This window comes from Lepidochelys kempii, chromosome 4, assembly GCF_965140285.1.
Source record: "Lepidochelys kempii isolate rLepKem1 chromosome 4, rLepKem1.hap1, whole genome shotgun sequence".
Taxonomy (NCBI): domain Eukaryota; kingdom Metazoa; phylum Chordata; order Testudines; family Cheloniidae; genus Lepidochelys; species Lepidochelys kempii.
The window spans coordinates 58,617,082-58,630,388 of record NC_136383.1 but is presented as its reverse complement, the minus strand read 5'-3'; the positions used below and the strand labels follow the sequence as shown (position 1 = coordinate 58,630,388).

The 13,307-nt window shown below is 46.8% G+C and overlaps 1 protein-coding gene across 2 annotated transcripts in view; it reads right to left on the bottom strand.

The window, feature by feature from the left end:
- Window positions 1-13,307, bottom strand: part of TRIM2 (tripartite motif containing 2) — a 128,185-nt gene that overhangs the window by 106,437 nt on the left and 8,441 nt on the right. The window lies entirely within an intron of this gene.

Genomic DNA, 13,307 nt, shown 5'->3' with positions numbered 1-13,307 from the left:
CCACCGGACCAGGGGGATGAGGTAGATGAGGCTTTCTTCTGGCAGCTCACAGAAGCTACTAGATCGCATGCCCTGATTCTCATGGGTGACTTTAATTTTCCTGGTATCTGCTGGGAGAGCAATACAGCGGCGCATAGACAATCCAGGAAGTTTTTGGAAAGCGTAGGGGACAATTTCCTGGCGCAAGTGCTAGAGGAGCCAACTAGGGGGGGCACTTTTCTTGACCTGCTGCTCACAAACCGGGTAGAATTAGTGGGGGAAGCAAAAGTGGATGGGAATCTGGGAGGCAGTGACCATGAGTTGGTTGAGTTCAGGATCCTGACGCAGGGAAGAAAGGTAAGCAGCAGGATACGGACCCTGGGACTTCAGGAAAGCAGACTTCGACTCCCTCAGGGAACGGATGGCCAGGATCCCCTGGGGGACTAACTTGAAGGGGAAAGGAGTCCAGGAGAGCTGGCCGTATTTCAAGGAATCCCTGTTGAGGTTACAGGGACAAACCATCCCGATGAGTCGAAAGAATAGTAAATATGGCAGGCGACCAGCTTGGCTTAATGGTGAAATCCTAGTGGATCTTAAACATAAAAAAGAAGCTTACAAGAAGTGGAAGGTTGGACATATGACCAGGGAAGAGTATAAAAATATTGCTTGGGCATGTAGGAATGATATCAGGAGGGCCAAATCGCACCTGGAGCTGCAGCTAGCCAGAGATGTCAAGAGTAACAAGAAGGGTTTCTTCAGGTATGTTGGCAACAAGAAGAAAGCCAAGGAATGTGTGGGCCCCTTACTGAATGAGGAAGGCAACCTAGTGACAGAGGATGTGGGAAAAGCTAATGTACTCAATGCTTTTTTTGCCTCCGTTTTCACTAACAAGGTCAGCTCCCAGACTGCTGCGCTGGGCATCACAAAATGGGGAAGAGATGGCCAGCCCTCTGTGGAGATAGAGGTGGTTAGGGACTATTTAGAAAAGCTGGACGTGCACAAGTCCATGGGGCCGGACGAGTTGCATCCGAGAGTGCTGAAGGAATTGGCGGCTGTGATTGCAGAGCCATTGGCCATTATCTTTGAAAACTCGTGGCGAACCGGGGAAGTCCTGGATGACTGGAAAAAGGCTAATGTAGTGCCAATCTTTAAAAAAGGGAAGAAGGAGGATCCTGGGAACTACAGGCCAGTCAGCCTCACTTCAGTCCCTGGAAAAATCATGGAGCAGGTCCTCAAAGAATCAATCCTGAAGCACTTGCATGAGAGGAAAGTGATCAGGAACAGCCAGCATGGATTCACCAAGGGAAGGTCATGCCTGACTAATCTAATCGCCTTTTATGATGAGATTACTGGTTCTGTGGATGAAGGGAAAGCAGTGGATGTATTGTTTCTTGACTTTAGCAAAGCTTTTGACTCGGTCTCCCACAGCATTCTTGTCAGCAAGTTAAAGAAGTATGGGCTGGATGAATGCACTACAAGGTGGGTAGAAAGCTGGCTAGATTGTCAGGCTCAACGGGTAGTGATCAATGGCTCCATATCTAGTTGGCAGCCGGTATCAAGTGGAGTACCCCAAGGGTCGGTCCTGGGGCCGGTTTTGTTCAATATCTTCATAAATGATCTGGAGGATGGTGTGGATTGCACTCTCAGCAAATTTGCGGATGATACTAAACTGGGAGGAGTGGTAGATACGCTGGAGGGGAGGGATAGGATACAGAAAGACCTAGACAAATTGGAGGATTGGGCCAAAAGAAATCTGATGAGGTTCAATAAGGATAAGTGCAGGGTCCTGCACTTAGGACGGAAGAACCCAATGCACCGCTACAGACTAGGGACCGAATGGCTAGGCAGCAGTTCTGCGGAAAAGGACCTAGGGGTGACAGTGGACGAGAAGCTGGATATGAGTCAGCAGTGTGCCCTTGTTGCCAAGAAGGCCAATGGCATTTTGGGATGTATAAGTAGGGGCATAGCGAGCAGATCGAGGGACGTGATCGTTCCCCTCTATTCGACATTGGTGAGGCTTCATCTGGAGTACTGTGTCCAGTTTTGGGCCCCACACTTCAAGAAGGATGTGGATAAATTGGAGAGAGTCCAGCGAAGGGCAACAAAAATGATTAGGGGACTGGAACACATGAGTTATGAGGAGAGGCTGAGGGAGCTGGGATTGTTTAGCCTGCAGAAGAGAAGAATGAGGGGGGATTTGATAGCTGCTTTCAACTACCTGAAAGGGGGTTCCAAAGAGGATGGCTCTAGACTGTTCTCAATGGTAGCAGATGACAGAACGAGGAGTAATGGTCTCAAGTTGCAGTGGGGAAGGTTTAGATTGGATATTAGGAAAAACTTTTTCACTAAGAGGGTGGTGAAACACTGGAATGCGTTACCTAGGGAGGTGGTAGAATCTCCTTCCTTAGAGGTTTTTAAGGTCAGGCTTGACAAAGCCCTGGCTGGGATGATTTAACTGGCAATTGGTCCTGCTTTGAGCAGGGGGTTGGACTAGATGACCTTCTGGGGTCCCTTCCAACCCTGATATTCTATGATTCTATGACTAGCTGGGCAAGGAGACGGGGACTGGGAACCTGTGTGGTGGGAAGAAGGTGGTGGCAAGGTGTGATGGAACATACCCCCGCCCCACTAAAAGCAAGCCTAACAAGCATCTCTGCACTCAGGCCATGCCAATTAGGCACACCTTCAGAGCATGCTTTACCTGGAGAAGGAGAGCTTAAAAATGTGAAGCTGGTCACAGAGCAGCAGGAGTGGTTTTCCCAAGAAGAGGGGCTGCTAGAGAACCGAGCCACCAGGGAAGCCCAGCCTGAGACTTCCGTCCTCCCCATTGTTTAGGGCAGACAGACACTGCAGCCCTGAGAGGGGCTCTGGACGTCTGCTCTCTCCATCAGTGCCCTGTAGCCGGACCTGAGAAGCAGAGCCAGGGACTGGATGTAATTAGACCCAGAAAAAACCCTAGGAGTGGGCTTTTAACTCCCGTGGGGAACAATGAGCTTGCTCAGGAGTGGGGGTTCCTGTAGGGGACTCAGGGACAAGAGACTGGAAGGGACTACAGCCAAGTTGGTGACTACAATTGGTGGAGAATGCGGGTGATTAAGCCCTACACCTGTTTCAAGGCCCTGAGACAGAAACAGGCTCCACACAAGTCCACTGAGAGGGCGCTTCTGCCGAGATGGACCCAGAGCACTGGTGTAAGTGGGTGGCAGAGTGGCAGCATCAGCAGGCCAATGAGCAGCAGCAATTCCAGCAGCAGATGTTGCAGCAGTGGATGGCCCAGCAGCAGCAGACCCAAGTAGTGCAACAACATCAGCCGCTGAAGGAGGTTGTGTCCCAGCAGCAATAACTCTGGAGAGACTTCCTGCAACAATTAAGACCACCGCCCCCTGGCCAGGGAGACCCTGCAGGGCTCAATAACAGGGAGAGCTCTGGCACTTGTGCCAGTGAAGTTAACTAAGATGGGCCCAGATGATGCTCTGGAGGCATTCATCACCATCTTTGAGAGGGTGGCACTGGCCTCTCAATAACCTCCAGAACATTGGGCCTTAGTTTTAGCTCCATACCTGATGGGACAGGCACCGCTGATCTACTGTAACCTTGATCCAAAGCAGGCTCAACACTACATTTGGGTGAAGGCCACTATTTTAGATTTTCTGGATATAAGCAAGGAGACATTGGTAGTGCTTTAGAGCAAAGACCTACCCCAAGGGCCATGCTCCAAGGTGCTGGTACAATGATTAAAAGAGCATTGCTGGTGGTGGTTTCATGCAAGGGAGCACTCCAGAGCCCAAATTGCAGAGTTGGTCCTAACAAAGAGCGGGTTCTCCAGCATTATTCTGAGTCATTGTTGAATGCGGTGCAGCTGATGGAGAATTTTCTCATAGCCGATTGGTCACTATGGATAGAACATGCACAGCCTCTGCCCATTCATCGGCGAGGGCCACCGACAGGACTGGATACCTACTAGCAGGTGCTGAACCCAGGCAAGATGAAAAACCATGTACAAATCCCATCCCAGCAACCCAAGCTACCCATACAGAGAGGAGAAGACCTCAGCAAGTCACGGGGCCAAGCTTGGATGAGGTATCACTCAGATAAACCACCTGACACAAACAACTAGGGTGGAGTCCTTGAGCTTAGACGTGGGTCCTGCTCAAAATTTAAACCTATTCCTTGCTGGGAAGGAACCCACAGGAATGAGCTCAGTAACTGGATACTCTGTGGGCAACAGGGGCACATGAGGAAAGAGTGCCCATGGGTGGAATGTGAATATGCAGAGATTGGACAGCAGAAGAGAAGGACTGGGACTTCTCCCATGTTGACTGTCCCAGTATGGGCCCAAGGGAAGGATTTACTGGGGCTTGTAAACTTGGGGTGTAGCCAAACTGTGATGCACGCCACCCTAGTGGGTGAGACAATCCTCATGGCTCCTTGTCTCCAGTCTCCTTACCCATACAGTTCCAGTTCCTCTCTTCCAACTCCAATTCTAATCTGTCTCTTCCCCCTCCCCAGGGCCAATCAGAGTGGGCACCAGGAGGGCCATTTGGCCTAAGCCTCAAGCTCAAAGGGGGCCTCAAATTTAGACACTTGTTAATTTTTTGGCATTCAGTAAGTTTCACAACTTGTTTTTATGGGCATCCCTATCGGACCACAATGTGACACACTCTCAGCTTAGAGCTGCAAATTTAAGCAAATAAGAGAAATGTTCAAATTATGCCTCTCTCTTTTTTTGGTGCCTTATTTTGTTTTCATGTGTCACCATTTATTATTATTATGGCTAGCGGCCTCAAAAGCTGGAAGTGGCCTGGGCCTCTCTGGACCTCTGAAAGGGCCTGCTCCTCCCGCAACTCCATTGCCTGGCTTCCAGGTGCCTCCCACAATCCCCAGTCCCACTGGCTGCTAGCCCAAGTCTCCTTCCCTAGGTTTCTTGTCCAATTTCAGTGTCCCCCACCCTTTGTCCCAGTCTCTTTGCCCAGCCAGTCACTAGTCTCCCTCTGCATCCAGGTTTCTCATCAGATCTACATTTTTCCCATATGCAGCTGGCTGACCCTCAGCCTGGGATCGGCTGTAGTCTCTTCCAGTTTCTTGCCCCTGGGTCCCCTACAAGAATCCCCACTCCTGGGCAAGTTCACTGTTCCCTGGTGGACTTAAGCCCACTCCAGGGATCTTTTCTGGGTGTAATTGCCTTCAGTCCCTGGTTCTGCTCCTCAAACCCAGCTACAGGGTACTGACAGAGAGCAGATGTCCAGAGCCCCTCTCAGGACTGCAGTGTCAATCTGCCCTAAACAAGGGAGGGTGAGGAAGAGAAGGGTAGCCACTGCCATGGGCTAGGCTTCCCAGGCTACTAGGTCCCTTGCAGCCTCTCCTCATGGGCAAACTTGCCCGTCTGCTCCCTGTGACCAGCTTTTTGTGTATAATATTAATTGTCCACACCTATTCAGATATCACTTTTTATATGGCACTCCAGTAACAGAATTCACCAGTACCTGAAGGGGGCTTGCCTCAAAATGTTCTCTCTGAACCCATCTGATCGGGTGATCTTGTTCTAGAGTATGTATGTATTTGTGCCTATTTAATCTCATCTGCTCCTTCCAATACTGTGGAGAAGAAAACAGTTCTCACAGAAAAGAGGAACTCTAAAAATGATGATGGTATCATAGCATAATAAGAATTAGCACTGATGATGAAGAGATGGAAGCCTTTCTATATTTAAGTTTGTCTTCCTCCCCATTTTTTTTTTTTTTTTTTGGGAGGATTGTAGAGGTAATTCCCCAGTGGTTTTTACCAGACAGGAACAAAGCCAAACTGATGAGAAGTTTTGATTATAGAAAGCTTCTGGTGCTTTCAGGAGAAGTTAGAGCTGTAAACACGGAGAAAGGGAGAATTCTAAATCATATGCTACCTGGTCATACATCAGTAAGCCATCTTTAATCTCCAGTTTGCCAGGAAACATTGTACCTTTCTCTCAGACTTGACCACAAAGCTCCAGGCATCTGTCACCTCCAAGATGGATTACTGTAATTCACTGTTATCTGAAGCTGAATGGGAAGATTATTCAGATAGTCCAGATGGTATAGAATGCGGTTGCCCACCTTCTCTATGGCTTATTCTGCCACGAGTTCATGAGATCTGTGCTCAAGTCCCTCCTCTGGATCACACTCAGCTTCTGATGTCAGTTTAAGGCTTTTCAAAGCAATTGAGGGATCAAGCTCCAGCTACAGTGACAAGCAAGTTTTTATCTATGAATCACCATGGCAGACAGCTATGCTCCTCTGGGACAATGCAGATTACAAAGCCAAGGACGAAGTCTTTGAGAGCGGAGAACAAAGCATTCTCTTTTGAGGGGATCCCGCTATGGCAGAGGAGATTAGATGAGAATAGAGTTTGACCATCTTTAGGAAACAGCGTAGAATCTTATATTTTGAAAAGGGGTAGGGTTGAGGGTAGTTTCTGTCAGGCAGTGGCAGCTTTGAGACCCAAATAGGGCTGTATTGAAGGCCCATGAAAGGAGTATCAGCCTACCTCTGTTGCCTCTTGGGCTGGCTCCACTCAATTTTGGGGTTGTGTTAACATATGTTAGACTCCCCCCTGGAACCAGGAGGTGGTGGGCAGCTTCTGCTATTGAATCCCCTCAAGTGCACTCACCAATGGAGCCTGGGTTCAGTGGAAACCAGTGGAACCTAGGGAGTGAATCGGGCCCAGTGAATGGAAAAAGACACTCCACTGTCACTGTATTTTCCTGTCTGAGCTCGTAGTTTGTCTGTCATGCATAAAACAGCCAGCAACTGTTAGCAGCAACAATTGAGTTATTCAGCATGTATTTTGGAAAACGATGGATGGAGTTTCTTGTACCACCCAGACCCCAGCTCTTTATCAATTCCTCTTTCATTAAAGTTGTGTTATTGCAGCATCTGTTTCTGTGTATTGTAAGAATAATTCCATTATAGTTTTATTTACATTTAGCCATGGATTGCCCTGCATATAGATAGACAAACTATATCTCCAGAGTAACAGAGAGCCCTGTATCTATTCTTAATTTTTATACCTTATCACCGTATCATTGCTCATCAATGATGGTGCCCCAAGGACCAATGCGGTTATGGGAGTGATGACGATGAGGATAATTTTAAGCAGGGGTGGGGAACATTTTTTCTATCAGGGGCCAATGACCCACAGGAAAAAAAAAAAATCAGTCATGGGCCACACAGCCCCGTGGTGGGGCACGGAAGCTTAGGGCTTCCTCCCACAGCAGGGCAAGCCACTGCTCATGGCTCCATCCCCATGGGAGGGCATGGAGGCTTGGGGCTTCCCCTAGGCTCTGGGGTGGGGCCAGAAATGAGGTGTTCAGGATGCGGGAGAGGGCTCCCAGCTGGAGCAAGGGGTTGGGGTGCGGGGTCTGGGAGGGAGTTACAGTGCAGAAGAGGGTTCTGACCTGGGGCAGGAGGTTCGAGGTGCGGGCTCTGGCCAAGCGGTGCTTACCTCAGGTGGCGCCGAGTTGCCAGCGCAGCAGGGCTAAGGCAGGCTCCCTGCCTGCCCTAGCTCCACGCTGCTCCCAGAAGTGGCTGCCATATCCATCCCCTAGGCGGAGGGGCCAGCGGGCTCTGCGCTATGCCCACAGGCACTGCTCCTGCAGCTCCCATTGGCCACAGTTCCCGGCCAATGGGAGCTGCGGAGCTGGCGCTGGGGGCAGGGGCAGCCAGCAGAGCTTCCCTGATCACCCCTGCTCCTAGGGGCTGCAGGGACATGCCCGTCTCTTCTGGGAGACAGATGTGGTCCCCTCTTCTCAAAAAGGATATACTGGCATTAGAAAAGGTTCAGAAAAGGGCAACTAAAATGATTAGGGGTTTGGAACGGGTCCCATATGAGGAGCGATTTAAGAGGCTAGGACTTTTCAGCCTGGAAAAGAGGAGACTAAGTGGGGATATGATAGAGGTATATAAAACCATGAGTGGTGTGAAGAAAGTGAATGAGGAAAAGTTATTTACTTGTTCCCATAATATAAGAACTAGGGGCCACCAAATGAAATTAATGGGCAGCAAGTTTAAAACAAATAAAAGGAAGTTCTTCTTCACTCAGCGCACAGTCAACCTGTGGAACTCCTTGCCTGAGGAGGTTGTGAAGGCTCGGACTATAACAGGGTTTAAAAAAGAACTAGATAAATTCATGGAGGTTAAGTCCATTAATGGCTATTAGCCAGGATGGGTAAGGAATGGTGTCCCTAGCCTCTGTTTGTCAGAGAGTGGAGATGGATGGCAGGAGAGAGATCACTTGATCATTACCTGTTAGGTTCACTCCCTCCGGGGCACCTGGCATTGGCCACTGTCGGTAGACAGGATACTGGGCTAGATGAACCTTTGGTCTGACCCAGTATGGCCGTTCTTATGGGAGCTGTGCAGAGCCAACTGGACTTTTAACAGCCTGGCAACCCCAGCTTCCCCTGCACAGGGCTAGCCGGTGCTCGTGGCTCCAGTCTTTTGTGGGGGGTGGGCACCGTGACCCAGGGCTTCTGGCCTGTGGTTTAGAAACTTGCTGAGGGCTGGGTGAAATGAAGCAGCAGGCTGTATCTGGCCCGCAGGCTGTAGATTCTCCACCCCGATTTAAAGTGTGCTCTCTCTCTCTCTTTTTATTAAGCACTTTTTATAGAATCACAATACTACATTGCGGGTACAGAGGGCCACGTAACAATAAGGCTCTGAACAAACCACTGCTTTTATTTCTGGGAAGGCCGGATCTTATCATTTGGATGCTAGTGCCACAACCAATTGCTGCCCTTCGGCTTATGTTTTAAAAGTTGTTCTGTTCTTCAAAAAAATTTAGAAAATCTTTGCTATGCTATCATGCTCCAGCCACAAACCATGCCACCCTCATCCCACCTGCCGCCCCCAATGGCATAAGGGGAGGGAGGAGATGTGATGGGGGCATTCTGGGGGTGTGGGGCCTGGGTAGGATGGGGAGGGAAAAGTTGGAGACATGATGAAGTGGAGCTCCACTATGCCTCATTCTCCACTGGTGAAAAGTTGGAGAAACCTTTTCACAGTTGCATAAGTAGAGCTGCTTCTGTGCACCTCTACCCTGTGCCAGGGCTATGTGACTGAGCATCAGGAAGCAACAACTGATTCTCTTCAGTCCTCACTCTCCACTACACCTGAGCTCGGGTGGGAGGGAGAAGCTGCCCCTCAGTGTCTACTTATCCTCCCTGTTTCCAACTTAAAGCATAACAAAAATGTTCAGAATTTTTTATTTTTATTTTATTTTATTTTTTTTTAACAGGGCAGAACTATTTTTAAATGAACATGAGCCAGAAGAGTCTGCCATAACCACTCACTGCCATCCAGTGATGGATCCTGGCTTTCCCTGATGTAAAAACAACAGTGATGTGTGCACTATTTCTTCTGTGTTTACATTTTCTGAGACAGGCTATTTGGAATAATGAATTAGCAGAAATTATTTATTTTCAGTGTGTGAAGCGTCAAGGTCAAAGCCTAACCAACCCTTCACTAGCATCCCACTAATTACAATGAAAATAATTGCTTCTTTTCTCATCAATAACTATTGATTTCTAAGAGTACAGGATTTTACATGAGTCCATGCACTGGTGTTCATAATGAGCTCTACACCAAGCTAGCATGTCACAAGCCTGAGTGTTACTTGAAAACTGACCTTTAATGATTAAACAATAAATTAAAATACACTGAAAAAAATTCTCACATACATTTTCAAAACTACATCAACCAATCTCCATTTTGGTGGGAAAAGAGAGGGCATCAGCGGATGTGGGGATCATTATGATAAGTTTGGACGACAAGAGGGCCAAATTTCTGCCTTGAAAATTCAGTATGAACATTTTTTATGTATAAAGGACAAAACGTGGCCTATAGTTAATAAAACACCTAGCCTCAGGAGCACCAGATATGCTAATATAAGTTGGGCATTAGTTGATTTAATTCTTTAACCAATTTTCAGCCTCATTGCTCTACCTTTTACTTAGTAATTACCTAATGCCTGAGCATTTACTAATGACTGATTTAAAATTTGTCTGTGGGCTAAATATATTGTAACAAATCTATGACCACCTAGGGTTTCACATTTGTCACTAGACTGCACACCACTGGCATTTAGATTTTCAAGTCAAAAAAACAAATCCTCCTATTCCTAAAACAGGCCCCCAGAATTAATGAGGAATCACTGTCTGCAGAATAGCACTTATGACACACATTCTAGAAGTTCAGATTCAATCCAGTGAAGGGCATACACACTAGTCAATTAATTATAATGCCTTTTATAGAAAAAGCTTACTAAATCTTTCAGTATATAGACTTTCCCTTCAGTCTTTAAAATCCTCTAAAATGCAGTGGGGCCACACTGTTGCCCCACTGAAGTCAATGGCAAAAAAACAACAGTCAGGGTAGCTAAACACTGGAATAATTTACTTAGGGTTCTGGTGAATTCTCCATCACTTTGTCTTCAAATCATGACTGGATATCTTTCTATATGCTATAGCTCCAACAGAAGTTATGGGACTGACATAGTAATTACTGGGTGGGGCTTTTTGATCTGTGTTATTAGAGCTTATCGGAATACTTTTATTAAAGTATTATTCTATCTGTGGAGATAGAGGCGGTTAGGGACTATTTAGAAAAGCTGGACGTGCACAAGTCCATGGGGCCAGACGAGTTGCATCCGAGAGTGCTGAAGGAATTGGCGGCTGTGATTGCAGAGCCACTGGCCATTATCTTTGAAAACTCGTGGCGAACCGGGGAAGTCCCGGATGACTGGAAAAAGGCTAATGTAGTGCCAATCTTTAAAAAAGGGAAGAAGGAAGATCCTGGGAACTACAGGCCAGTCAGCCTCACCTCAGTCCCTGGAAAAATCATGGAGCAGGTCCTCAAAGAATCAATCCTGAAGCACTTGCATGAGAGGAAAGTGATCAGGAACAGCCAGCATGGATTCACCAAGGGAAGGTCATGCCTGACTAATCTAATCGCCTTTTATGATGAGATTACTGGTTCTGTGGATGAAGGGAAAGCAGTGGATGTATTGTTTCTTGACTTTAGCAAAGCTTTTGACACGGTCTCCCATAGTATTCTTGTCAGCAAGTTAAGGAAGTATGGGCTGGATGAATGCACCATAAGGTGGGTAGAAAGCTGGCTAAATTGTCGGGCTCAACGGGTAGTGATCAATGGCTCCATGTCTAGTTGGCAGCCGGTATCAAGTGGAGTGCCCCAAGGGTCGGTCCTGGGGCCGGTTTTATTCAATATCTTCATAAATGATCTGGAGGATGGTGTGGATTGCACTCTCAGCAAATTTGCGGATGATACTAAACTGGGAGGAGTGGTAGATACGCTGGAGGGGAGGGATAGGATACAGAAGGACCTAGACCAATTGGAAGATTGGGCCAAAAGGAATCTGATGAGGTTCAATAAGGATAAGTGCAGGGTCCTGCACTTAGGACGGAAGAACCCAATGCACAGCTACAGACTAGGGACCGAATGGCTAGGCAGCAGTTCTGCAGAAAAGGACCTAGGGGTGACAGTGGACGAGAAGCTGGATATGAGTCAGCAGTGTGCCCTTGTTGCCAAGAAGGCCAATGGCATTTTGGGATGTATAAGTAGGGGCATAGCGAGCAGATCGAGGGACGTGATCGTTCCCCTCTATTCGACATTGGTGAGGCCTCATCTGGAGTACTGTGTCCAGTTTTGGGCCCCACACTTCAAGAAGGATGTGGATAAATTGGAGAGAGTCCAGCGAAGGGCAACAAAAATGATTAGGGGACTGGAACACATGAGTTATGAGGAGAGGCTGAGGGAGCTGGGATTGTTTAGCCTGCAGAAGAGAAGAATGAGGGGGGATTTGATAGCTGCTTTCAACTACCTGAAAGGGGGTTCCAAAGAGGATGGCTCTAGACTGTTCTCAATGGTAGCAGATGACAGAACGAGGAGTAATGGTCTCAAGTTGCAGTGGGGGAGGTTTAGATTGGATATTAGGAAAAACTTTTTCACTAAGAGGGTGGTGAAACACTGGAATGCGTTACCTAGGGAGGTGGTAGAATCTCCTTCCTTAGAGGTTTTTAAGGTCAGGCTTGACAAAGCCCTGGCTGGGATGATTTAACTGGCAATTGGTCCTGCTTTGAGCAGGGGGTTGGACTAGATGACCTTCTGGGGTCCCTTCCAACCCTGATATTCTATGATTCTATGAAAACGGTTTTTTTTAAAAAAGCTGTTTTGATTAAACCATTTTTGGACAAATTTTGACAAAGTTTCTCATGAAAGAAAAACATTTAGAAACTCCCTCCCCCCAGAAAATGACCAAGTTTGGTTTCAATTTTTTTTTTTTATCATGTACATTTGATTTTTATTACTTTTGCATTGTTTCACGACATGTCAGCATGATTAGTCTGGACATACCACAATTGACATAATAGTTGAAATAATACAAGTGTCAAATTATTTCATTACAACACAAACAGGAGTCACTTTGATCTAGAAAAGAAGATGTTTCAATGAGTACAAAGTAGCAGCTGCCTTTAATGATTTTAAAAACAAAATAAATTAAAAATACAGTGTTTCAACTACTACATCATGAGATACAGCAGTAGTAGTGCACGTATATTATGCAGGTCAACTGTTAACGTGTCATGAAATAATGTAAAGATAATAAAACCGAGATGAAAAACCCATGAAATGAAAAGTTTGAAATGAAGTTTTCCCCAAATGAAACTTCTAAATTTCAAACAGCTCTACATGTTAGGCAAGAACTCAGGCTAGGCAATCAAAATGGTCCCTTCTGGCCTTAAAAGCTATGCATCTATGACTTCAGTGGGAGCAGTATTTCACCCAATAAATCTATCAATTATGAAAAATCAGATATTAGCCTTTTCTCTTACTGCCCCATAGCACTGATTATACTCTCAGGGAAATTCTCAGCCAGTCAAACCATGGAGCTGTATCACTGCATTACAACTCCAGAACATAACTGCTTGGATGACACCTTGTTCCCTCCTTGTTCAGTACATCCCACTCCTCTCCCACCCCAGATCCTTGATTCCCCTTTTTTAGAACTGAATTAGAGGAATGTGGAATAGACTAAGTCTAACCTTCTCTTGTGTATCTTACTCCGTTTGTGGCCCTAACCAACAACTACAACCGATAGATTTCCAGGTCAGCATCACTTAAAGTAGGACGTGAATCGCAAGGTGCTGACAACTAGACTCAGCACTAGGGAGTGGCAAGCACAAGGGCTGAACAAGCACACTTGGGGTTCATTCTAGTTTATAGTATATTTTTAATTGGGTTAGCGTGTGTAATGGTGCTGTTTAATGGAGAAAGACTGGA